The 27,589-nt window shown below is 39.9% G+C and overlaps 1 long non-coding RNA gene across 1 annotated transcript in view; it reads left to right on the top strand.

Annotated features, from left to right (window-relative positions):
* The window catches only part of LOC146079619 (uncharacterized), a 54,774-nt gene extending 27,834 nt beyond the window's left edge, over nucleotides 1-26,940 (top strand). The window contains exons 2-3 of the long non-coding RNA XR_014474652.1: nucleotides 11,485-11,538; nucleotides 26,877-26,940. This is a non-coding gene — a long non-coding RNA (uncharacterized LOC146079619). The remainder of the gene's footprint in view (nucleotides 1-11,484; nucleotides 11,539-26,876) is intronic.
* Nucleotides 26,941-27,589: the final 649 nt, after the last annotated feature.

Raw genomic sequence — 27,589 nt, 5'->3', positions numbered from 1 at the left:
ACCCCCACCTTTCCCTCGTCTTCTTTATTTATTTATCCTTTGTGCCAAACTGTACAATAAGTGTTAATTTGTTAATTTTCTATCTCTAATTTCAATTTGTGATACATTCATCTCCACCTTTAATGGTGAATACAAACAAATAAAACAAATTATTAATAAAAACTTTAATCTTCTTAAATGTGATCCTGTTCTGCGAGATTACTTGCCCACCAAACCTAATTTCATTTTTAAAAGAAATACAACGGTAAAAAATATTTTGGCCCCTAGTCTTTTTAAAGGAAAGAGAGAAAAGGTGGGGGAAAAAAACTACATGGTTGCAACCGCAGATGGGTTGCTACAGATGCAATAAAACCAGATGCATCACATGTAAACACATTCAGAATAAAACTCAAGAAACATCAACTGCTGACGGTGCTCTTCACAAAATAAAGACTTTTATTTACTGCGATACTGTATACGTTATATACCAAATGACCTGCTCATGTGGCCTTAAATACATTGGGCGCACAACACGCCCATTGAAAGAGAGATTCCGGGAACATCGGAGAAACATAATAAACAATATCGCAACCCACAGTGTATCGAGACATTACTCCACCCATCATAACAATGATCCCCAGTGTTTAAGAGTTCTGGGTTTGGAACATATAAAGTGTACCCAGAGTGGAGGGGATAGATTCAAATTGTTGTGCAAACAGGAAATATATTGGATGTATAAAATGAACAGTATCCACCCAGAAGGCCTCAACGACCAAGTTGAAATCAATGTCTGCCTATAGTCCCTGTAATCCCGCTTTCTCTCTATATTCACTATACTTTATAAATAATGAATTCTGGCAGATTATGTATAACAGATTCTCTATATAATAAATTTTTGTATTATTATTTTGGATATACATGATATATACATGAAGCGATCTATTAAAATTAACCTCAAAATATTTTCCTCTGGTATACCTGTGGTCCATGTATAGATTTAGGATGGATCCAAATGCATCTCTATATGCATATAAATTTGTACTGTGTGCATATGTGTGTGTATATGCGTTAAAATTACAACACCAATGTATTGCCCCCTGGAGACATTCCGTATATACACATATATATGCTTATATATGTTTTTACTAAGGACCAATCAATTTACTATGCATAGTAATGTGTCTCTTAGCATTATAAAAAAAAAATCTATTTTTTTCTGTTTTGGATGTATAATTATATATAAAAAAGAAATCCATTCAAATTAATATGCTACCCCCCCCCCCCCCCCCTTTGTCAAATCTATCTCATGGATATCTTCTATCTACAAGTCATCTCAAAAACTGTGTATTTAATTGTACTAGCAGTCATTCTATATCAGGTACAGCAAATTATATAAAGGTGAATGACACGCATATGATACGTGCACTTCTGCAACCCATGACACGCATATGCGTTCCACGAGGTGCCGCAGCTACACAACACTAAGCTGCCTCCGGCTGACCTACAACCACACAGCCGGAAGTGCATCACTCAGTGAGTGTCATGCATTCCAAGAGCTGGAAACTGGGACGCAGCGTGCGTCCCAGCAGGCTCAAAATAAACGAAATAAATGCAATCGAGATCTCCTGCACCCTGTAACACCATAAGGTAATAATTTATATCAACATCTTTAGTCTGCCTCCTATCTTTTTATGCATTATACGGGTCTAATTGTAGATATATATATTTTTTATACGTTCTTGGATCAATTGGATAATTATCTAATTATGTAAATGTGTATTTCCTGTATGTGGGTATTTAAACCCCTCCTCACTTACCAAGTGCCATACCTTTGATAAAGTCGTAAGACTACGACGAAACATGTTAGGCAGCACTTACTATTTTTAATTATTCCTGGACTCTAGAGGCTAAACTGGACATTGCCATTCGCCATTCCCTGCTTATACTTGGATCACTATATTGCCTGTCACCCGGATTGCTTTCATTGCATGGGACTCTCCCTCCCACCCACTGTGGACCCCCCATTCCGCATCAATCGTGAGGACCTTTCCAATAATTGGGAATAAGATCTTCCTCCAGCGGGAATCAACCCACTGTGGATTACAAATATTTGCATCTATCGTGAGGACCCCAGAAATATTTGGGTACAAGAACATCCTCCAGCAAAAATTCCTATATCCGGTAAGGCACTCCAAGTGATATACCTCCAAGTGATTCCAGGAGTCACTACCTCCATGGGATTAATAAAAATCAAGCCGTGTTCCAGATACAATTAAGTATTAACCTCTATTGTCCAATTTTTGATATTGATACACATATTAATTTAAAACTGTTATTGTCATTTATGTAACTTTTTATCTTCATTCTATTTTAATAAATTAATATTGTAATATTCAATTGATCCATTCTAGCGCTCCACATTTCTTTTCTGGTTTTCTATATAATTGTCCAGCATCACTTAACCAATATGTTATGTGCTTAATTACTCTGGCTAAAGTAATAATTGCTAGACGTTGGTTCTCGACTGACCAACCAGAAATTAATAAATGGAGAGCATTGGTAAACGAAGTAGTCAGACATTAAAAATATATGTTCCACTCTAGAGGGGCATCAATGAAATTCTATAATGAAAGATAGATGGTGCAACTCCAATTTGGCAAATTGAAATCTACATACTGTATATAGAGAACGAAAATATGTAATAAAAATCAATAAATCACTCATGTTAAAAAAAATATACATGATAGCAATATAAGAACACATAAATTAATAGACCCGTAAGGAAATAAGGAAAGTAATATAAATTTAGAAGTACACAAAATGTTTATAAAAAGTTTATTAAATATGCACCTTAAATAAGTATACATTATGATGTTGATATAATCTCAAATACACGATGTATAAAAATGATCACAAATGTTTATTAATTTTTCACTTTAAATTAATTTAGATTATGATGTTGCATAGCACATGTTTTCACCGAGATAACACACAAATCCGTAAGATTATAAATTGAAGTGAATTTGCAAACAAAACACAATGTTAAAATATTAAATGTAAATTGTTGATATATTTTTAAGTATATGATTTATAAGGATGTTCACAGTCATTTAAATAAATTCTGCACTATAAATAACTTTAGATTGAGATGTGGATATATTTGTAAGTATCTGACTCACTGTAGCGAGCCATTAAATCTGAGTGATAAGTAAGTTAGAAGACATCAAACTTAGGGAACAGAGATTTTCAAACAAAATGCCAATATTAAAATGCTAAAATGCAGCATAACATAAGAAGTTTAAATAGAAAGAGATAGAGATAGGAAATTAAACAACTGTTGAATCCAGGAATACAGTAGATAGAAAGAGAAACCCATAACTAAAGAAAGGGGGAGAAGAAAGAAAGATAAGACTAGCATAAGTAGTGGACATTAGGAATTGATGATGTGTTTTTTATGTGTATGTGTTAAATGTATAAATGTTTATTGTATACGAAACATACTGTTAGAGCTATTTCACACGCTCCGGCACCTGCCGGGCGTCGAGAACCCGTACGGCCAGGAAGCCGTGCATCACACAGCAGTTTAGCATGGAGGGGATGGCCACAGCCCGGCAGCCGTCCCTTCCAGTGGTGGGATCCGGCTGCAACCGGGCCATCCCGTGTGAATGGACACAATAGTGTCCACTCACAACTACTGTGTGCGGCACAGCATTTGGCCGTGCGGGTTTTCGCCGCCCGGCGAATTGTGAGCTACTTCCCTGGCATATCAGAATGAACTGTTGCATTTTGCCTAAAGGGGGATAAACCTAATGAGCAGGCATCCAGTATGCCACAATATGTGGGAGGAGTATCAAACATATAAATTAAAGACCAAAGTGCACATTCTTTTTACCCTGCAGCAGAAGCTCATTGAAGACATGTTCACTTGCCTGTCCTAATAGCATATAATCACAATAGAAATAGTTTATGAGCTCAAACAGTGCTGAGCTAAATGTATCAGTTTTTGTATCAACTTCAAACAGGGTACATTCTCCACAGTTGTAACTGTTCCAATGTAAGTAGTGAGTCGAGCAGGATATATCCTCCACAATTATAACTGTTTCAGTGTAGATTTTGTTCACCTTAATTCAAACAGTTTTTAGTACCGTACGTTGCATAATCGGCTGATGGAAATCCCATATATATGGGCAAACAAAACACACAAAAACTTGTTCATTTGAAATGTGGACCAAGCTTATTGGACAAGATATGCAGTGAAAACTATTGCTTAATTGTAGAAAGGAGCAGCGGTACATCTGTTACCTTTATGTACTGGGATTTTCTTATGTATTAGTGGGACTCTATATGTAATTACCTATGTTCTGTGGCAGTTTGTAGTCACTGCATCTCTCCCACTTGTTCCCTACTCCAAATGTATCTTCTATCCACAGCTGGTTCTCCCGGATCAAATGGAAAGTGCATTTAAAATACGCAGAAAGATCCAAATCCAAAAAAGGCTTGTTTAAAAGATAAAGTGACCAAGTCCAACCGGTCTACATGGGAGGAGTAGCTGGTATAGGAGAGGGATGAAGGATGAGTAAGCTGAGACAGAAGAAGGGGTGCTGGATGGGACACAGGAGGAGTAGGCTTGGATAGGAGGAGGGGTGATGGAGGGGACAAGGGAGGAGTAGGTTGGTATAGGAAGAGGGGTACCAGAAGGAACATGGGAGGAGTAGGTTGGTATAGGACTAGGGGACATGGGAGGATTAGGCTAAGATAGGAGGGGTGCTGGAGGGGACATGGGAAGAGAAGGCTGGGATAGGAGGAGGGTTGTCAGAGGGGACATGGGAGTAAGCTGGGATAGAAGTAGAGGTGCCGGAACATAGACTGGAGGAGTAAAGCATAAAAAAGGAGAGCCATGACAGAGTAGGTGGGAACTGGGGACAGAAAACGCTGGGCATCCCCATGTGAATGCAGGCAGGCAACACAGGATGTCAGCCGCCCACCCACTTCTCGGCCCCGGGCGCCACAAGTCTAAGTCAGCCCAGACTGACTTATATTTGCAAACAGGGCAAAAATCATTCGATGGTCAATATCCATTGAATGATTTTTTTCCCCTGTATGCTACCATGCAAAACAACCATTTGCAAAGCGGCAGGGATGTTCAGATCGTGGCAGGGGGCGGACATTCGCACACCCATTGGGTGGCGTTAGAAGGCTCGCTAAGCAGCAAATTTTTGCTGCTTATTGAGCCAAACAGAATCACCCCCTTAGTCCATGGTTTCCAAACTAGGTGCCTAGGCACACTGGTGTGATGCAAGCCACTTTTAGGGGTTGTGTGAGTTGGTGGGTCAGGACCAATTAAAATTATTTATGTATGTAATAGACAAATTCACTGCTTGTGGCTTCCAATCATAAAATATTTGGGCACACAGAAGCAAAACCCTGTCCACTACCACATAACCCTAATGATGACATATAAACACTATTTACATAATTGTCATGAATAGATAAATCAACAGATAAGACATATCAATCCAAATGCTTGCGAAGGGTGCTGGCTTTTATTGCGGGGTTTCAACCCTGGCAATTGCAACAGATCTTGCACTCTTTGCAGTCTGGTTTGAGTCCAAAATCACACAAAAAATGCTTGAAGGCCTATGGGGCAGCAAGTACTTTCATTTGAGCTTGCGCCACAGCAAATTGCTGCGGCAATGACTCTCATGCACTAATTGTATTGAGCCCATCAATAGATAAATGTATATACATATATAGCACACAAATGGTAGGGCATAGTGAAAATAGTAGGATTGGGGTCAAGAATCAATTTGGGGGGAGGGGGGGGGGCATAGTTACAGGCAATGTCCAGGGTACTAATAAGGGTAATATTGTGGGTAATTCATGGGGTGCTCCAGGAATATTATGTAATAACAGTAATCTTACCTCATTACAGCTCTTAGGTACAGATGACCTTAGGGTATGGGAAGGAGTTAACGACATAGGAAGAAGTTTCAAAACTGTAAATAGGTCGGACAGTGGGAATGGTGGGGAGGCCTGTAGAGAGTCTACTAAGGGGGAGGTGGGTGCAAAGAAGTTAGTAAGGAATACAAATAAGTCCAGAGGAGAGATTCAACACAATATTAGGGACGCAAATAAAAATAAACATAAATTAAAATGCCTACTGGCTAATGCAAGAAGCTTAGCAGGTAAAGTTGGGGAACTTGAAACTGTGGTCACTAGGGACGTTTATGACATTATTGGTATTACAGAAACATGGTGTTATGAGTCGCACAATTGGGCATTATGCATGGAGGGATATACACTCTACAGAAAAGACAGGGAAAATAGAAAGGGCGGGGGGTGTCCCTATATGTAAAAAAATAACTTAACATCGTGTGAGAAAGAAATGAGCACAGGCACAGAGGAAGACTACACGGAGGCCGTGTGGGCAGAGATAACCGACAAGAACAAAAAACCTAATAACAGAATTTTAATAGGGGTATGCTATAGACCACCGAACATAAACGAAGGGTATGCGTCTCTTCTTTTAAACCAAATCAAACAATCATCAGATCAGGGTCAGGTATTAATTATGGGGGATTTTAATTTACCTGATATTGATTAGAAAAACGAAACATGTAAAACAGCAAGAAGCAGTGGGTTCCTAAGCTTACTTAAAGACCAGTTTATCACACAAACGTTAGAAGCTCCAACTCGTAATAAGGCATTATTGGATTTGGTTTTAACAAATAACATAGATTTAGTTTCAAACACAAAAGTAATTGAACACCTAGGGAACAGTGACCACAATATGGTTTCACTGGAAATCACATCATAAAGGATCGACAAAAATACTAAACTTCAGAAAAGCTAACTTCGAATTATTCAGAGAAGCCCTAAAAAGAATTGTGTGGGAAACAGTTTTTGAGGGATAAATGCTGAGGAAATGTGGGATACTCTAAAAAATATACTTGAATCATTAACTATTAAATACATTCCTAAAGTAACTAAGGGTAAATTCAATTTAAAAAAAGCCACCATGGTTGGACAAAAAAGTTAGGTCAGCAATCAACAATAAAACAAGAGCATTTAAATTCTATAAAAATAACTTAAATGAGGAGGCGTTCTCCAAATACAAAGAATCAAACAAAATTTGCAAAGGGGCAATCAACCTAGCTAAAAGGGATTATGAAGAGCGCATAGCCACCAAGAAGTTTTTCAAATACATAAATAGTAAATGTATAATTAAGGACAACATAGGCCCACTAACCGATATCAATGGAAAAAGTTTTACGGAGGACAAGGGAAAAGCAGAATTGTTAAATGAGTTATTCTCATCAGTGTTTACTAAGGGAGATCAGACTGTGGAACGCACACATACCACAAATGGGATGAACAAGCCGGAACTCAATATTGAATTCTCTACCGAGGAAATAATATTGAGGCTCAGCAAAATCAAAACAAATAAATCACCTGGGCCAGATGGGATTCATCCTAGGGTATTAATGGAATTAAGGGAGGAATTAGTTCCCCCTTTACATTATACCTTTGATAATTCACTATCATCAGGAAAGGTACCAAAAGACTGGAGAATAGCAGAGGTAGTGCCATTATTCAAAAAAGGAAAAAAGGAGGATCCCGCTAATTACAGACCTGTTAGTTTAACATCAATAGTGGGTAAACTATTTGAAGGATTTTTAAGAGATGGTATCCAGGAATATTTAGACCTTCATAGTTTACTCAGTAATAACCAGCATGGGTTTGTGAAAAATCGTTCATGCCAAACTAATCTCCTTGGTTTCTATGAAGAGGTTAGCAAAAACCTTGATAATGGAAACACTGTAGATGTGATTTTCCTAGATTTTGCTAAAGCCTTCGACACAGTACCACACAAGAGGTTGATAAGTAAAATGGAGGACATGGGATTAGGGGCAAATATCTGTAGATGGGTAGGGAACTGGCTGTGTAATAGAGAACAAAGAGTGGTCGTGAACAGTGCTTTATCTAATATGATACCAGTACTAATTGGAGTGCCACAGGGTTCGCTTCTTGGGCCCATTTTATTTAACATTTTTATTAAAGATATTGGGATTGGGTTACTCAGCAATGTATCCATCTTTGCAGACGATACAAAACTGAGTAGTTATTAAATCAAAAGAAGATGTCACCACGCTTCAAAATGATCTTGACAATCTAGATGAGTGTGCAAAAAAGTGGAAGTTGAGGTTCAATGTGAACAAATGCACCTTGGGAGACATAACCAGGGTGCTAGTTATAACCTAAGCGGGGAGGAATTGGGTAAATCAGTACTCGAAAAGGATCTAGGAGTCCAAATAGACAACAAACTGGGGTGTAGTGCTCAATGTAATATAGCAACAAAAAAGGCCAACAAAATTCTCGCATGTATTAAAAGGTGCATGGAAACTAGGGACTCAAAAGTAATTATGCTTCTGTACAAATCATTGGTTAGACCGCACCTCGAATACGCAGTGCAGTTCTGGGCTCCGCACTATAAAAAGGACATCATAGAATTAGAAAAAATCCAAAGAAGAGCAACAAAGCTTATTAGGGGAATGGAGAATTTAAGCTATGAGGAAAGATTAAACAATTTGGGACTATTTACACTAGAGAAAAGATGTTTAAGGGGGGATATGCTCAACATGTATAAATATATTAGGGGCCAATATAAGGAACTGTCAAACACCCTTTTTTCTACTAGAAAGGAATCTAGGACGCGAGGGCACGAGTTTAGATTAGAAGAAAAAATATTTTGTTCATCTATAAGAAAAAATTTCTTTACAGTCAGAGCAGTCAAACTTTGGAACTCTCTTCCTGGAGAAGTGGTGTCAGCAGACACTATAAATATATTTAAAATAAGGTTGGATAAACATTTATTGGTTAAAAACATCCATGTGTACGAATAAGTAACATAATCTGTCTTTAAAATATCAGAACATACAGTACAACAAGGGATAAGCTACTATAAACATTGAACTAGATGGACGCAAGTCTTTATTCAGCCTCACCTACTATGTAACTATATATTATATTATTGAAGACAATATAAATTAAATACTTCCTTTTCTGCAAGAAAATATATGTGTATATATATCAGGGCTTGACATTTTTTTTTAAAATCTAAGAGCCAGGATGAAAGTGTAAGAGCGAGACAAACTGAAAATAGGGGCAGTGAATGCCGAAGGCATGGAAAAATTTTACAACGCAATGCCTATTACACATGTCACACACCCATTACATGTTATTCCACATGCCATAATGCCCATTACACATTGCCACACACCGTAATGCCAATTACACATTATGCCACATGCCGCAATACCCATTACACCTCACACTGTAATGCTATTACACATTATGTCACACACCATAATACCTATTACACCACACACCATAATGCCCATTACACATTCTACCAAACACCGGCATGCCCATTACACATTAAGACACACTATAATGCCCATTACATATAATTCCACAAGCTGTAATGCTTAGTACATATTATGTCACATAAGTGCCGCTTACCTACATGCTCATTGCTATGGTTGCATGCTTGATTCCAGGGCTTGCATGCTTGATGCCAGGGGTCAGGGGAAAGACCCCTGTATGAGAAGTGTGTAGCCGCTGTCACCCTTGCCGATCCATGTAGCCAGAGTGTCATGTAGCCCAGCGTGTCAGAATGACGCAGCCAAGGAAGGAAATTCAGTGGTCGCTGCCTGCCTGTGATTGTTTGGGTTGGTGCTGGAGATTTTTATTGGCTGCTGCAGGACCCGCTCTATTTTAAAAATGGGGTGGTTGGGGACCGCACTGCCAGCGTGAGATGGGTGGAGATGGGTGTTCGGGCTGCCAACGACCAGATTCTGCTTTCTCCCTCCCTACAAAAAATCTGGTCGCCAGGAAGCAGAATCTGGTTGCCATGGCGATCTGGCATCCGGTATTTGTCAAGCCCTGATATATCTTATGCAGTATGAAAAAATTATGGTCATGATATCAAACATTACTGACACTCTCCCCACCAGAAAACATTACTGTGACCCTCTCAGCAAACATTTACTGACCCATCACAACAAACATTTCTGTGGCCCCCCCAGCAAACATTAATGACACTCCCCAAAAAAACATTATTATCAGCCCCCAGCAAACATTATTGCACCCCCCCCCCAGAAAACAATTCTGTGACCCCCCAGCAAACATTACGGACCACCCACCATCTTCAGCAGGACTTGCCTGAGCCTGTGCTGACTGTGTCTCTGCTCCCATGGTGTGGCTGCTGCTCCAGGCCTTCTACTCTCTGCTGGGCTCATCCGGTGCACCATGTGACTTCCTGTTCAGATGAGGAAGTCGGAGGGGAGCAATGCTGCCTTTCTTTAATATCTTACATGACAGTGCAGCACAGAGGAGTCAGAGGGAAGGAGGCTACTCCTAATGGAAGATACAGTGCTGCTGCCCATGTTGTACTGCTGTCAGCAGCAGCATGAACCTCTTGCACTGCCTGCACTGCCTGCTGGGGACCTGAGGTGGAACTGAGATGTAGCTCCGCAAAGCACCATGGCAGCAGCCCACCCGTGGCCATTTTGCTTTCTGGCAAAATGCTGCTCAGATTGCGTTAGGCGGTCCGCCACCGTGGCCCTGCAAGTAATGAGAGTGGTATATATTTGTGCTGTGTGCTCACTGCTGCCCCTGCTGTCTGCAACTTTAAATCAGTAGCATCGGGCCTCCCGGGAAAGTTCCCGGTAATTATAATGGCCCCTGATCATATAAAATCCCAGCCAATCCTGCCTAAAGACTTTGCCTTGTGACTTATCTAACCTGCAGCCTCAGACTCATGTAATGCACACAGGACCGTGCATCACATCAGACTTGATGTCAACATGCGATATGGAAGTTTTTTATATACATTGCATAAAATGTGACCACCAAGTGCATGTAAATCGCCCTAGTGTATGTGCACCTTTAGAGGCTGCTTTTCAAATATACACTTACTGTATATATCAGATTCATTGACAAAATGTAGGGTGTATATATATACATACACACACACACACATATATATATATATATATATATATGTGTGTGTGTGTATGTGTGTGTATGTATGTATATATATATATGTATAAATATATATATATATATATATATGTATATACACACGCAAGTATTATATCTTGTAGAAAGAAAAAATGGATATACTGTATGAGTCATTCTTTAAAACTATATTTTCTTTAATCATATACAAGGGCGTAGCTACCATACTGTAAATGCAAGGGGTGCAGCTGCTATGGGGCCCAGAGCAATGTCTTTACATACATTTATCACCATCAGTCTCTAAATAGGGGGCCCTTACAAACTTTTGCTATGGAGCCTACAAATATCTAGTTATGCCCCTGATCATATAAGTTTCAATGATGTGAAAATGTTTATTAACAGAATTCAAATAAATATATTAAAAACAGTTTTAATATCAGTGTTTATTATTGCAATATTATATTGACTTTTTTTCATCTATAGGGAAACCCTGGTCGTATGGGCTCAACAGGTTGTAAAGGAAGAATAGGACTTCAGGTGAGAATAATATTGTATAAGCTTTAAAAACACTTTAAAAGTTCACAACCATGTTTAACAGTGGCTTCTTGGCCTACAGTATGTACGCTGTGGAGCTTCAAGGTGCTGACAATGGGCCATCACCTGGTCCTCTGATCAATACTGTAGGTTGGTTGCCTTATGTCTGAGATGCTATATGCAGCCTGAGGCAGAAGTTTCTAAATATGCATGGGTGATGGACCCCACCGTATATACTAGTTGGGTGCTTTTCACCGTGTACTCTTTTTTTTTTCATAAAGCACCATTTTCTTTTGCTCTAGCCAATACGCTGAGACCAGCATGAAAGCCTGGGGCTTATTTATTTACTACAGTGGTTACCAGCCTTTTGAAATGACAGAACAACATAACTGTAGTGTCAGCACCGACAGTTATGCATCCCCGAATGGAGTAACACTTGAACCCCCCCAAAGAGATGAAAAGCACTGCAAGCTTATATAGGATCTATTTATTGCACTTTTCCACCCTTATGTGCCACCCTCTCCCCAAGTTACTTGAGGCTGTCATCCTTTTCAAATAACTAAAGAATCTGCTCCCCAGTGGGAAAGCTTCAGCCAACCCCTAGTAGAAAGGGCTAACTCCAAGCCTTGCAGCAGAGGGAAAGAAGTTGAAGTTCTCTTCCTCCTATGGGGCCTTTTGGCATTGTTTTACCCTGCACTGGGTGCTTGGAGCAAGTAAATTGGGCTTCAGGCCTTTTCCATGTATGTCCTGTCTGCCTCCGACACGGGAGCGCGCATTGTGATCGCAAGGTAAAAAACCTATGCGATCTTGACTATATAGTCAAAATCTAATGTCAAATCTCACCGTGTGTACACAGCATAAGGCTTAAGGCCCCCCATACACTATGCGATTTGGGGGCGATTTCACCCGATGTCGGCACTTTGGGCCATGTAATTGGGTGAAATCTGCCCAAAATCGCATGTGTTTGACATTTGATCTGATGCGCTGCCCCGTGCGCATCGAATCGGATCAAGTGGTCGGACCTGCTGAAAATATGTGATATCGGAATCTGACCCATCATGGGCACATCTTGGGTGCTTTATAGCACCCACAATGTTTCAGATCCGATATATCTCCGGGTACCTCCTTCCGGCATTGTGGACCTCCTCCAACCCCCAGTGAAGTAGCAGCAGCTGGAACATAGGTCACAGGAAGTGGCAGGCGCAATGGGAGAGAAGAGGGCAGAGGGCGGCAGTGAGACTCTTCCCTGCTACTAGATGTCAGCACTGGCAGCAGAGCCCGGACCACCCCTCTCCACTGCTGCTAGATGTAAGCACGGGCAGCAGAGCCCAAACCCCCCCTCTCCTCTGCTGATAGATATCAGCACGGCAGCAGAGCCCAGACCCCCCCTCTCCTCTGCTGCTAGATGTCAGCACGGGCAGCAGAGCCCGGACCCCCCCTCTACTCTGCTGCTAGATGTCAGCACGGGCAGCAGAGCTTGGACCCCCCCCCCCTCTCCTCTGCTTCTAGATGTCAGCACGGGCAGCAGAGCCTGGAACCCCCCTCCCCTCTGCTACTAGATGTCGGAATGGGCAGCAGAGCCCGGACCCCCCCCCTCTCCTCTGTTGCCAGATGTCAGAATGGGCAGCAGAGCCCGGACCCCCCTCTCCTCTGCTGCTAGATGTCAGAAGGGGCAGGCAGGCAGAGCCCAGACCCCCCCCCCCCCGCCCTCCTCTGCTGCTAGATGTCAGAATGGGCAGCAGAGCCCGGACCCCCCCCCTCTCCTCTGCTTCTGGATGACAGCACGGGCAGCAGAGCCCGGACCCCCCCTCTCCCCTGCTGTATATGTGTATATGTATATATATATATATATATATATATATGTGTGTGTGTGTGTGTGTGTGTGTGTGTGCATATACTGTATATAGATATATATATATAAGTGTGTGTACATATATATATATATATGTGTGTGTGTGTGTGTGAAAGGAAAATAAGTGCGCAAAATAAACCTTTAGACCATAAATAGTGTGATCATCCACACAAGCAAGGGTTAATAGTCCCGTCCGACAACTTCGAATGCACTAAAGCTGGGTACACATCTATACAATTCCAGTTTTCTTGTGACCGTTCACCGACCATAGCCACGTCGGAACGTCCACAAAAAACAGCCGATACGCGCGTACATACCTGTACAATTTTACTTGCGACGTCCGATGTACTCCCGTCCAAACAGTCGCAAGAAAAAGATTGTACCGCCATACACACTCTCTCGATTTGGGCTATTGACACGATATATATAAACAAAATTATCATAATGGGCTGGGTTAAGGGCATGCCAAAACAAAGAGGTGTGAGTACAGAACCTAAACAAAAGTGACGGGGTGCGTGTCTAAAAATTAGTCAGCCGGCAGGGTGACTATGGACAGACACGGCAAAGTGACTGGGTAGTCGCTTACCTCATCTTTATAGCAGCCGGCAGTGTGACTATGGACAGATATGGCAAAGTGACTGGGTAGTCGCTTTCCGCATCTTTATAGCAGTTTGCCGTATCTGTGCCTGCCGGCTGACTGTAGACGCTTTCCCTGAAATTAGAGGTGGGAAACAGAAATGCTGGGAGGTGCTGAGCTCACCCTATCTAGTGTGCATATTGTATATATGATGGATAGTTATATCTGATAGATGGTGAGGCCGTGTATATGTTGAAATCAAGTTTAATGATTCTAAAGTGCAAATTAATTATATAATGTGACATATACATTGACATACACATGAAACACAGTCTGCATGCAATAATACGAATGCTATGTATGGATCAGCCAATAAAGGTAGAGGTGATCCTAGTCATTAAATAATCACTGAAACTCCATATGATGTCTATATTCCTTATATCTGTGAGAGCCGGCAATTGTGAAACAGAGAGAACAGGGGAGCAGTATTGTGGGTGGTCTGAGTGCGGTGTCCCGCTGCTCAGACAGATGTGAAGTCTTCAGGCACCTCTTTAGAGCATTGGTGGTCAGTGGTTTTCGGAGGAGAGGAAAAGGTTGCAAGTGGATTTGCCAGTGGCTCTGAGATCCCGCAGCAGAGAGCAGTGACCGCGGATGAGCGCTCATCCGCGGTCACTGCTCTCTGCGCACTCAGACCACCCACTGGCACATCCACTTGCACCCTTCCCCTCTCCTCCGAAAACCACTGACCACCAATGCTCTAAAGAGGTGACTGAAGACTTCACATCTGTCTGAGCAGCGGGACGCCACACTCAGACCACCCACAGTACTGCACCCCTGTTCCCTCTGTTTCACCGGCTCTCACAGATATAAGGAATATTGACATCATACAGACTTTCAGTGACTATTTAATGACTAGGATCACCTCTACCTTTATTGGCTGATCCATACATAGCATTCGTATGGCATCCTTTAGCCGTGCGGTCGCTCTTAACCGTGTGTGTTATATTACTTAATGCTTTTGTCTGACTGCCTGTGCTGCTCAAATCCTGTATCTGTTGTCTGACAGCCTGCACATATATATCATGAGCAGCGGCTTCACTATCTGAGCCATGGCTGAACCATATTAACCCCGCCACCTCCACACATGATTTATTCAAGTGTGTTATCTGAATGCAATGTACTACATATACTACACTGTAGCAACTAGTGTAGTCTATCAATTTTTTATTTACCCCAGTTTATAATGTTATTGCTATTCACTCAATATACCATACTGCAGCAATTAGCACAGTTCATTACTTTTGTGGCACTATTATAGTGTACTTTACAGGGGTTGCAATATTGTTTAAGTACATTTGCTATTCAGTTCATATATTATAGGAAACTTTAGACATATATCTACAGTACATCTCACAAATATTTGGGACCAACCATAGTTGTGATAGTCAGTTCCCAATACCTAGTGCCAGGGGTTAACAGGAATCATTATTTTAACAGGACCCAAAGGGTTAATTTGAGTTACTATACATTTCTCCAGTACAAGAAAACTATCATATCCTTGTGCCTCATCCCTTGTCTTCTGTAACTCGATACTCTGTATCAATTAAATGCTTATATAGCAACGTATGAAAAATACAAAGTGAAACAGTTGCAGTATTATAACTAAGTTACAGAAGTGTTAAATAATAAGCCTGTCTGCTCTAAATAAATATAAATTTTAAATAAATATATTTTTTTAATACTTTTTCCGTTGCCTTATTAATTGAATAAATAAAGGTTATATTTTAATATCAACTCTCTCTTTCTTGTATCCATCATATATACAATATGCACACTAGATAGGATGAGCGCAGAACCTCCCAGCATTTCTGTATCCCACCTCTAATTTAGCCGGCAGGCACAGATATGGCAAACTGCTATAAAGATGCGGAGAGCGACTACCTAGTCACTTTGCCATATCATTGAATAACCTGGAGAGAGAAAGAAAGAGTTATAAATAACATACCTAAACACATATGTGATTTATTCTAATATTATTAGATAGGGGGTTAGTGTGGATCGGAGTGGAACCCAAGAGAACCACCCTGGGACACACTGCCTGGCGCTCAGCAGTTAGATTTTGTTCAAAAAATGAGCTAAATTTGTAGATATGAGTATAGTTCAGCTGCAGCACACACTTCTGTGAGCCCGTCTAGACTCACAATGGACAAAAAGAAATGGGAGGGGTTGAAGTGAATTGCGCTGCTGAATTTCACAATAATATTAAGAAACAAACTTAGCTTGGCTGAATAAAATGAATAGTGGACACACTGTTGCTTCTTTCAATTTTTATATATGAAAATAAGATATATAGAATTACATTACATAAAAAACACTTGTTAAAACATATAAATTAAAAAAAGGGGGGGAATAAACATCAATTGGGATCCCAATGGTGCAGACTATAGTAGCTCAGTCGACTTCAATTGTGTCAATTAGCCGGCAAATTATTTTAGATTCTGGTTCAGAAAGTCAGACAAATTGGAAGAATGGGGGAATTCCAGGTTTAACACACGTATAAATTTTGTGTGTAAGCTGACAAATGGATTTATAGTGTAAAAGGTACTTATGATAAGTTCATGCTCACCCCGTTAGGTAGCACTCTCTCCGTGCTGTTATGTGGATGGTTCCAGTAGGCAATCGCCGTTGTTAATGGAGATAGATCTCCTACCAGGTATGGCTTACACTCCTCTCGGCCACAAGCCGGTATACCTGCCTGTAGTCAGCGACTGATCCTCCGTCCTGACCACGGCGGCATAAGGAGTTGTTTTAGCGGTGATTTGGGTTGCCGTGCACTGGAGTGAGGTGAGCGGTTTATGTCCGTAGCTGATGACCGGCAGCGTGGGTGGCGGCTGCACTTCAGCTCAAGGCACAATGGATATCAGCGGGAGGCCAGAGGGGGAGTCTGTGCCGCAGCCGTCCCGGTCAGCGTGGAGCCCGAGTATTGCTGATTGCCGGCAGCGTGATCTGCGCTGCACTTCAGCTGTTGGTTGGGCTGGCGGTGCACTGAATGGGATTCCAATTTAAAATAGGTGATGACGTCAACTGGGAACTTTCTCAAGACGAATGATTGTGCTCCTGTGGAGGCTTAATTTAAAGGCAGTAAATTGCTCAATGATCAATTAGATACTTAATCAATTAGGAAAATTTGTGTTCCTTATCCACAGAGGGATATAATGGGGATAATACATAGCACAAAGAAAATACAAATATAAAATTATCAGATTATGATGCAAACAGTGTGTCCAAAAAGAAATAATATAGTTATATTTAGATACAATGTCTACAGTAGTATAGATTTCAGAAGAACGATTATTAGTATTAAGTACGAGAGATGTGAGTATAGAATGTCATTGGGAATCGCATCATACATTTATTTATTCTGAATTTGCATTGGTAATCCAAGCTCCAGTTTATATATAATCCTTGATTACACATACGATATATGAGACAGTTATTCACCAAGACTATTTTTACTTATTTAGTCATACATTATTTATAGGGTCGGGAGTCTTTGGGGAGCCCTTATAATTTGTAAAATTATGGGTTTACATAGTATGATAAAAAGTATACGGAGAGAAAATATAAGACAAGTATGCAGATAACTGCTAAAGTGGGAGTAATATGCATTTTTCCATATAGATACATTGGGTATTTTACTCAAATTAATGTAACAACAGTTTTAAAAACAGAGTGATCCAGAAATACATCGGTATTTAAGATATATTTTATGAAAAGGGAAAGGTCCTTATTAGAATGTATAGATGTATTTAGATAATTAACAATATATTTGGAAAGAGAGAGACTTTAACAAGGATTCATATATATATATAAAAAAAGCTGTATAGGTAGAGATAGTGTATAATTCTTCTGAGAGAGAAGCTGGTTATTCCATACATTCTTATAGCAAATATATTATAATCATCATGTTGAATGATCTATTTTATTTATTTATTTGTGTTTATACAAGGCCAAATATGTTCATTCATCTCTAAGGGCCTTATTCTGATCTGAGCTCAGTACAAATTTGTTCTTAAAATGGGCAAAACCATGTGCACTGCAGGTGGAGCAGATGTAACCTGTGCAAAGAGAATTAAATTTGGGTGGGGTGTGCTGAAACTGAAGTCTAAATTGCAGTGTAAAAATAATGCAGCCAGTATTTACCCTGCACAGAAACAAAATAACTCACACAAACCTAACTCTCTCTATACATGTTACATCTGCCCCACCTGTAGTGCACATGGTTTTGCCCATTTTAAGAACAAATTTGTACTGAGCTCAGATCAGAATAAGGCCCTAAGAGACCTAAAGTACGTATTGTATAATTATCTCGTCCCAAGAAATATTTATCACAAGGGGAGAAGAGGTGAGAAATATATGGAACCTCTCCCCTCCCTTCCTCCTGTCGATTATGTTAAGATGTATATTTTGTTATATATATTTTTCATGCAATCTTTACAGTGAATATAGTTCTAAATATTCTCAGAGATCCAAAACTTCAATATTTCATTCTCACTATTGTTATGTATTAAATCAAAGATCCTAAATAGGTAAATGGTTCCTATATTCTTATATTAGATAGTTCCCAAAAATTCTTAAGATGTGTCTCTCAGGGGGTGGGGGGAGGGGGGTCTGCAAACCCGGGATGTCACAAATAAATGCGCATGCCGGGTAGACCCCTGTCACTCCAACCCATGGGAGGTATATTGGTCCTTAACATGATTCCATCATGTACTGGTGAGATTTGGGAGGATATAGAATTTAATCCAAACAAGTAAAATCTAGGGCTTTATTTAGTCCCTGAGGACTCAGGGTATCAAGTTTAAATATCCATGCTGATTCTGCCTTACAGAGTTTTCTAAAGCGATCACCTCCTCTTTTTGTGTTCAAAATTTGTTTGATTCCTATAACCTTCAATCCACTTGGGTCCCCTCCATGTTTTTCGGAGAAGTGACGTGGGATGCTGTGATTCTGTGTTTTTTCAAGTATGTTATTTCTGTGTTCTCTAAATCTGCTTTTTAGGCTCCTGATCGTGCGACCTACGTACTGGAGCTTGCACGGACACTCCAGCACATAGACACAGTATACAGTCTCACAATTGATAAATAGTTTTAATGAAAAAACTTGTTTATTTTAGTTTGATTTATTGTTTTCTTTTTGTTGGACATATATTGGCATGTTAGACATATGTTCTTATTACATTTATAGTTGCCACCTGGTTTGGGGGGAATCCAAGTGGACTTTGTGTCTTGGTTCACTGAGGGCAATAGGCTCGGAGCAATCCAATCTTTCAGATTTTTATTTCTCCTAAAGGTAATCCTGGGCTTAGTTAAAACCCCCGCAGGATCTTGTCATGGGACAAAATTTTTAAATTTTCTAATAGTATCTTCTTAATTTGTTGGGACTTATTATTACATTTTGAAATAAAGGCGATCGAATCTCTTATTTGGTTGTCTTTTATATCTTGTTTTTTTGGGGTTCAGGAGGTTTTCTCTTTTGACTTTATCTACATGGTTTATTGCCTCTTGTAGGATTCCTTCTGGATATCCTCTTCTCTTTAAATTTTTTATCATTATTTCTGACTGTGTTTTGTAATCTAGGTCAAGTGAACAATTACGATGGATTCTTAATAATTGGTTTTTGGGGATATTGTTTATCCAGGGTTTGTAATGTCCACTATTATAGTGGAGGTAATTGTTGGTTCCAACAGGTTTTATATAGTTGGCAGAAATTAGAGTGCTGTTTGTGGTGGAGAATGCGATATCCAGGAAGTTGACAGAAGTATAACTGAAAGTGTGAGTGAATTTGAGATTAAACGTGTTAAGGTTAAAAAAATTAACAAATTCAAGTGCCAAGTTTTGTCCACCTTCCCAAATAATAAACAGATCGTCAATGAAACGGCCATAGAGGACCAGATTCTCCCTATATGGACTGCCCTATATAAGTTGTTCTTCTAGGCGGCCCATATAGAGGTTCGCGAAACTCGGCGCAAATCTGGTCCCCATGGCCGTTCCAAGGCGCTGCAAATAATAGTGATCTTCAAAAATAAAATAATTGTGAGTGAGAATATAGAATATTGAGTCCAGAATAAATTTCTTCCTGGATAATGGGATCTCCATATCTGTGTCCAAGTAATGACTGACTGCACCTACACCTTTATCATGCGGTATGTTAGTGTATAATGCCTGTACGTCGATGGTTAGGAAACCCCAACCCTCGCTCCAGGACAGATCCAAAGTTTTATTTAAAATGTGCGTTGTGTCTTTAATATGTGAAGGGAGTGAGGTTACAAATTTTTGGAGGTGTGAATCTACAAAGTGTGATAAATTAGATGTGAGTGAACCTACACCAGAAATAATAGGTCTCCCTGGGGGTGAAGTGAGGTCTTTGTGAATTTTGGGCAAAAAGTAAAATGTGAGGGTCACCGGGTGATAAGGAAACAAAAATTGTGATTCCTCCCTAGATATCGCACTCTCCACCACTGCGCGGTCAAGCAGGTCTCTAAATTGAGTATGAAATGATGGTAGTTTGGTATAATAATTAGTATCCTCAAGTTGTTTATAGGCTTCATCCAAGTATGCCTTTCTCTCCATCAGGACCACCCCCCCCCCCCCTTTGTCAGCCTGCTTGACTACTATAGACAGATCTTTCTTTAGGATATTCAACTCAGCACGTTCCAGTTTCATCAAATTATCTCCTGTTGGACCCTTTTTAGTAGTTTTAGTGCATAATTTTTTTAAATCATCTAGAATTTTATTGTAAAAAATGGTGATGGCTGGGCTTTTATGTTCTAGGGGAAAAAAGTTCGATTTTTTCTTGAATAATGGTTGTGTTGTGGAGACATTGGTTAAGTTCATATTAAATGTCTCTATTTCATCCAAGCTATTCTCCTCCAAAAGGGATTGTAATGTTTCTAGACCTAGATTGTCTGAACTATCTAGGATTATGGGGTTATAGTCATCAGTTTGATTTGCTCTTTTTAGAGCGAGGGTTGGGGTTTCCTAACCCTCGACGTACAGGCATTATACACTAACATACCGCACGATAAAGGTGTAGGTGCAGTCAGTCATTACTTGGACACAGATATGGAGATCCCATTATCCAGGAAGAAATTTATTCTGGACTCAATATTCTATATTCTCACTCACAATTATTTTATTTTTGAAGATCACTATTATTTGCAGCGCCTTGGAACGGCCATGGGGACCAGATTTGCGCCGAGTTTCGCGAACCTCTATATGGGCCGCCTAGAAGAACAACTTATATGGGGCGGTCCATATAGGGAGAATCTGGTCCTCTATGGCCGTTTCATTGACGATCTGTTTATTATTTGGGAAGGTGGACAAAACTTGGCACTTGAATTTGTTAATTTTTTTAACCTTAACACGTTTAATCTCAAATTCACTCACACTTTCAGTTATACTTCTGTCAACTTCCTGGATATCGCATTCTCCACCACAAACAGCACTCTAATTTCTGCCAACTATATAAAACCTGTTGGAACCAACAATTACCTCCACTATAATAGTGGACATTACAAACCCTGAATAAACAATATCCCCAAAAAACAATTATTAAGAATCCGTCGTAATTGTTCACTTGACCTAGATTACAAAACACAGTCAGAAATAATGATAAAAAATTTAAAGAGAAGAGGATATCCAGAAGGAATCCTACAAGAGGCAATAAAGTCAAAAGAGAAAACCTCCTGAACCCCAAAAAACAAGATATAAAAGACAACCAAATAAGAGATTCGATCGCCTTTGTTTCAAAATTTAATAATAAGTCCCAACAAATTAAGAAGATACTATTAGAAAATTTCAAAATTTTGTCCCATGACAAGATCCTGCATGGGGTTTTAACTAAGCCCAGGATTACCTTTAGGAGAAATAAAAATCTGAAAGATTGGATTGCTCCGAGCCTATTGCCCTCAGTGAACCAAGACACAAAGTCCACTTGGATTCCCCCCAAACCAGGTGGCAACTATAAATGTAATAAGAATATATGTCTAACATGCCAATATATGTCCAACAAAAAGAAAACAATAACCTCAAACTATAATAAACAAGTTTTTTCATTAAAACAATTTATCAATTGTGAGACTGTATACTGTGTCTATGTGCTGGAGTGTCCGTGCAAGCTCCAGTACATAGGTCGCACGATCAGGAGCCCAAAAAGCAGATGTAGAGAACACAGAAATATTATACTTAAAAAAACACAGAATCACAGCATCCCACGTCACTTCTCCGAAAAACATGAAGGGACCCAAGTGGATTGACGGTTATAGGAATCGAACAAATCTTGAACACAAAAAGAGGAGGTGATCGCTTTAGAAAACTCTGTCTGGCAGAATCAGCATGGATATTTAAACTTGATACCCTGAGTCCTCAGGGACTAAATGAAGCCCTAGATTTCACTTGTTTGGATTAAATTCTATATCCTCCCAAATCTCACCAGTACATGATGGAATCATGTTAAGGACCAATATACCTCCCATGGGTTGGAGTGACAGGGGTCTACCCGGCATGCACATTTATTTGTGACATCCCGGGTTTGCAGACCCCCCTCCCCCCACCCCCTGAGAGACACATCTTAAGAATTTTTGGGAACTATCTAATATAAGAATCTAGGAACCATTTACCTATATAGGATCTTTGATTTAATACATAACAATAGTGAGAATGAAATATTGAAGTTTTGGATCTCTGAGAATATTTAGAACTATATTCACTGTAAAGATTGCATGAAAAATATATATAACAAAATATACATCTTAACATAATCGACAGGAGGAAGGGAGGGGAGAGGTTCCATATATTTCTCACCTCTTCTCCCCTTGGTGATAAATATTTCTTGGGACGAGATAATTATACAATACGTACTTTAGGTCTCTTAGGGCCTTATTTTGGTTCATTCTTTCTGACAAAATCCTTCTTAGATGGGCAAAACCATGTGCACTGCAGGTGGGGCAGGTGTTACTTGTGCAGAGAGAATTAGATTTGGGTGGGGTTTTACTTCAAAGTGAGATCTATATTGCAGTGTAAAAATAAAGCAGTCAGTATTTTCCCTGCACAGAAACAAAATTACTCACCCAAATCGAATTCTCTCTGCACATGTTAAATCTGCCCCCCCCTGCAGTGCACATGGTTTTGCCCATCTAAGAAGGATTTTGTCAGAAAGAATGAACCAAAATAAGGCCCATAGAGATGAATGAACATATTTGGCCTTGTATAAACACAAATAAATAAATAAAATAGATCATTCAACATGATGATTATAATATATTTGCTATACGAATGTATGGAATAACCAGCTTCTCTCTCAGAAGAAATATACACTATCTCTACCTATACAGCTATTTTTATATTTATGAATCCTTGTTAAAGTCTCTCTCTTTCCAAATATATTGTTAATTATCTAAATACATCTATACATTCTAATGAGGACCTTTCCCTTTTCATAAAATATATCTTAAATACCGATGTATTTCTGGATCAATCTGTTTTTAAAACTGTTGCTACATTAATTTGAGTAAAATACCCAATGTATCTATATGGAAAAATGCATATTACTCCCACTTTAGCAGTTATCTGCATACTTGTCTTGTATTTTCTCTCCATATACTTTTTATCATACTATGTAAACAAATAATTTTACAAATTATAAGGGCTCCCCAAAGACTCCCGACCCTATAAATAATGTATGACTAAATAAATAAGTAAAAATAGTCTTGGTGAATAACTGTCTCATATATCCTATGTGTAATCAAGGATTATATATAAACTGGAGCTTGGATTACCAATGCAAATTCAGAATAAATAAATGTATGATGCGATTCCCAATGACATTCTATACTCACATCTCTCGTACTTAATACTAATAATCGTTCTTCTGAAATCTATACTACTGTAGACATTGTATCTAAATATAACTATATTATTTCTTTTTGGACGCACTGTTTGCATCATAATCTGATATTTTTATATTTGTATTTTATTTGTGCTATGTATTATCTATGTATTATCCCCATTATATCCCTCTGTGGATAAGGAACACAAATTGGCCTAATTGATTAAGTATCTAATTGATCATTGAGCAATTTACTGCCTTTAAATTAAGCCTCCACAGGAGCACAATCATTCGTCTTGAGAAAGTTCCCAGTTGACGTCATCACCTATTTTGAATTGGAATCCCATTCAGTGCACCGCCAGCCCAACCAACAGCTGAAGTGCAGCGCAGATCACGCTGCTTGCAATCAGCAATACTCGGGCTCCACGCTGACCGGGACTGCTGCGGCACAGACCCCACCTCTGGCCTCCCGCTGATATCCATTGTGCCTTGAGCTGAAGTGCAGCCGCCACCCAAGCTGCCGGTCATCAGCTACGGACATAAACCGCTCACCTCGCTCCAGTGCACGGCTACCAAAATCACCGCTAAAACAACTACTTATGCCGCCGTGGTCAGGACGGAGGATCAGTCGCTGACTACAGGCAGGTATACCGGCTTGTGGCCGAGAGGAGTGTAAGCCATACCTGGTAGGAGATCTATCTCCATTAACAACGGCGATTGCCTACTGGAACCATCCACATAACAGCACGGAGAGAGTGCTACCTAACGGGGTGAGCATGAACTTATCATAAGTACCTTTTACACTATAAATCCATTTGTCAGCTTACACACAAAATTTATACGTGTGTTAAACCTGGAATTCCCCCATTCTTCCAATTTGTCTGACTTTCTGAACCAGAATCTAAAATAATTTGCCGGCTAATTGACACAATTGAAGTCGAGTGAGCTACTATAGTCTGCACCATTGGGATCCCAATTGATGTTTATTCCCCCCCCTTTTTTTAATTTATATGTTTTAACAAGTGTTTTTTATGTAATGTAATTCTATATATCTTATTTTCATATATAAAAATTTAAAGAAGCAACAGTGTGTCAACTATTCATTTTATTCAGCCAAGCTAAGTTTGTTTCTTAATATTATTGTGAAATTCAGCAGCGCAATTCACTTCAACCCCTCCCAATTCTAATATTATTATCATATAAGTGAGTTTCATAATAAAAGCTAAACTACCTGTATACTGATCTAATCAACCTAGGCTTACCCAAGCAAACCTGGTACAGTATAGTTTATTACAGCTTAGTTGCCTTGGTGGAAACACTTATCTATTATCACGCTATAGTTAAAGAAATTGTAACACCCCTTATTATTATTATTATTATTATTATTTTATGCTATGCGTCATTATATGCACTCCCTCTATTTACTGTGTGTGCCGATTGTGGTAAGAAGAATGTAGTATGTATGCTCAAACTTGAAACTGTTAGAACATTTTATACAAATTTAAACTAATTATAATATAGTAAAATATGTGAAGATAGAGCTCGCTCTGGATCAGCGGTTCTCAATCCGTGGGTCCTGAACCCAAAGTGGGTCCCGCCTTCTCAGCATGGGGCCGCGACTCCATGTTGCTGACAATCAGGCTGATGACGTTTCTAATCTCAGTCAGTGATTCAAGGAGTCTGAAACATCAGTTGAATTGTCTGCTATTTTAGACTCCTCCCATCATTTTGTGCCTCCACAAAGCTGTCATGTATGTGCTGTCTGCTGACTACACATGTGATGTGATGACCTTCTGCAGTAACTTGCTGGGGTCCTGTCATTATTTGTATTGTCTGATGGGGTCCCAGAGCAAAATAGTTTGAGGACCACTGCTCTTCTAGATTTAACACCACCAATATAGGGCCTTATTCTGGTTGGTGCGGCCGGATCCGAATATGCGTCCAGGACCGTGCGTGCGAAATCCCCGCCTTCCATACGGATCGCCAACTCCGTCCGTACGCGGTAAGAAGTTGGCCGAACGGACCGCACGTGTATTTTTCACGGAATACGCCTCCTCCATCTAAGGGAACCTCCCCCATCATTCGATGGTCACAGACCATCGAATGCAGGACCGAATGCTCCACCAGCTCCCGAAACCGCAACCTCAGACCACACGGACATGTTTCCGTGCAAAAGCAGGGATCTGGGCGGGCAGCTGACATCCGGCGATGTCATATGCCCGCCCCCTACACGTGCGTCACGACTGCATTACCATACGTACGCCCAGCGTTTGCATGGGAACGCCCATGAAACGCGGGGCGTATGCATATGGTAATGAGGCCAAACAGCCCTTCACGCCCCTCTCCACCCCCTGTTCACATATCATGCGGGATTTGGCCGTATGCCCCGCTCGCACATGCGCAGAGACGCCTCTGCACATGCGCAGATACAAAACATCGGCGGCCCGAGCGCACGTGGATATATCCGCACCGACCAGAATAAGGGCCATAGTGAGAACAATTTGTTTAGTGGAACAATCTCACACAATTTTAAAGTAGAATTTAATATATTTATTAAAGCATCATTTAAAAACAATGAAGAGTCAGACACAACAATCCATTATGCAGTCAGTTCTTGGTGGATAGGAACTAGGTTTCTAGTTCCTGTCCACTGAGAACTGAGTGACTACTAAACAAAAATTGTTCTCCCTATATTGGTAGTGGTACATTTAGAGCGCCCTCTATCTTCACATACTTTGCTACCCTTTACTCCACTAACAGGGAGGTTTTATAGAGCTACTGCTGTTCTGTCTAGCGCAAATGAAGGTCTTTTTTTAAATTATAATATAGCTATCAAATCGGCCTCTCTTTAAATGGCTGATATAGTAATGGTGCAATTGAGCCTGAGTTTGCTAAATATTCCTACAGTATGTACACTATAGATTACATATTAACTGACATTGATAATATTAGTTTGACAAAATGTGATATTATTTTTTGCAATCCTCTTATATTTATTGTTTTATTGATTGCTTTATACATAAGGGGGATGAAGGAGCACATGGTAATGTTGGACTGAGAGGAATGCCAGGATATCCAGGAGAGAAGGTAAAGGTCACCACGTAATAGTATCTATTTTGCTGGGAAATGTGCTTGTCTTATGTCATATTTCCTGTGCCTGGTCAAGACCTGAGAATCATGGTTGTGGCTATAGGTAAGGAAAATCTTGAGAAACATTTATATTGGAAAGAGCACTATAGAAACTTACTTTAGTACATACTATAGTTAAGTACAGTACTATGCAGGTTTAGTTATATTTAATGCATTATAAGATTATACTTTTTTATGATAAAACGAAAGTGGAGTATTTGAATATTATTGATTTTAGTGTTACTTATCCTAATACCCCTTTCATGCTGAGTTGAGAACCCAGGCTTTTGTCAGGTCACTGACCATTTGTCCCATGAACAGCCTTGCAGAGTCTCATTTTTATCAGCGGCGTTGATTAAAACGGGACACCGAGCAATATATTGCTAAGCAATATATTGTATTGCTCAGTGATCATATTGATCCCTGTGTACAGAGTTTTACTCACATTTTCACAGACTGGGGAAATCATTCAGTGGTGAGTGAATTGCATATGGCTGTGCAACAGGATAGCGGAATTGCAGACTTACACAGGGCATGTAGCAGGTACCCACTCATATTCTAGAGTCAAGGTGAAAGGGGACAGGGAGACCAGTGCACAGGTGTAAGTA

This window comes from Crinia signifera, chromosome 5, assembly GCF_055691185.1.
Source record: "Crinia signifera chromosome 5, ASM5569118v1, whole genome shotgun sequence".
Taxonomy (NCBI): Eukaryota; Metazoa; Chordata; class Amphibia; order Anura; family Myobatrachidae; genus Crinia; species Crinia signifera.
This window is presented reverse-complemented; position numbering and strand designations above follow the sequence as displayed.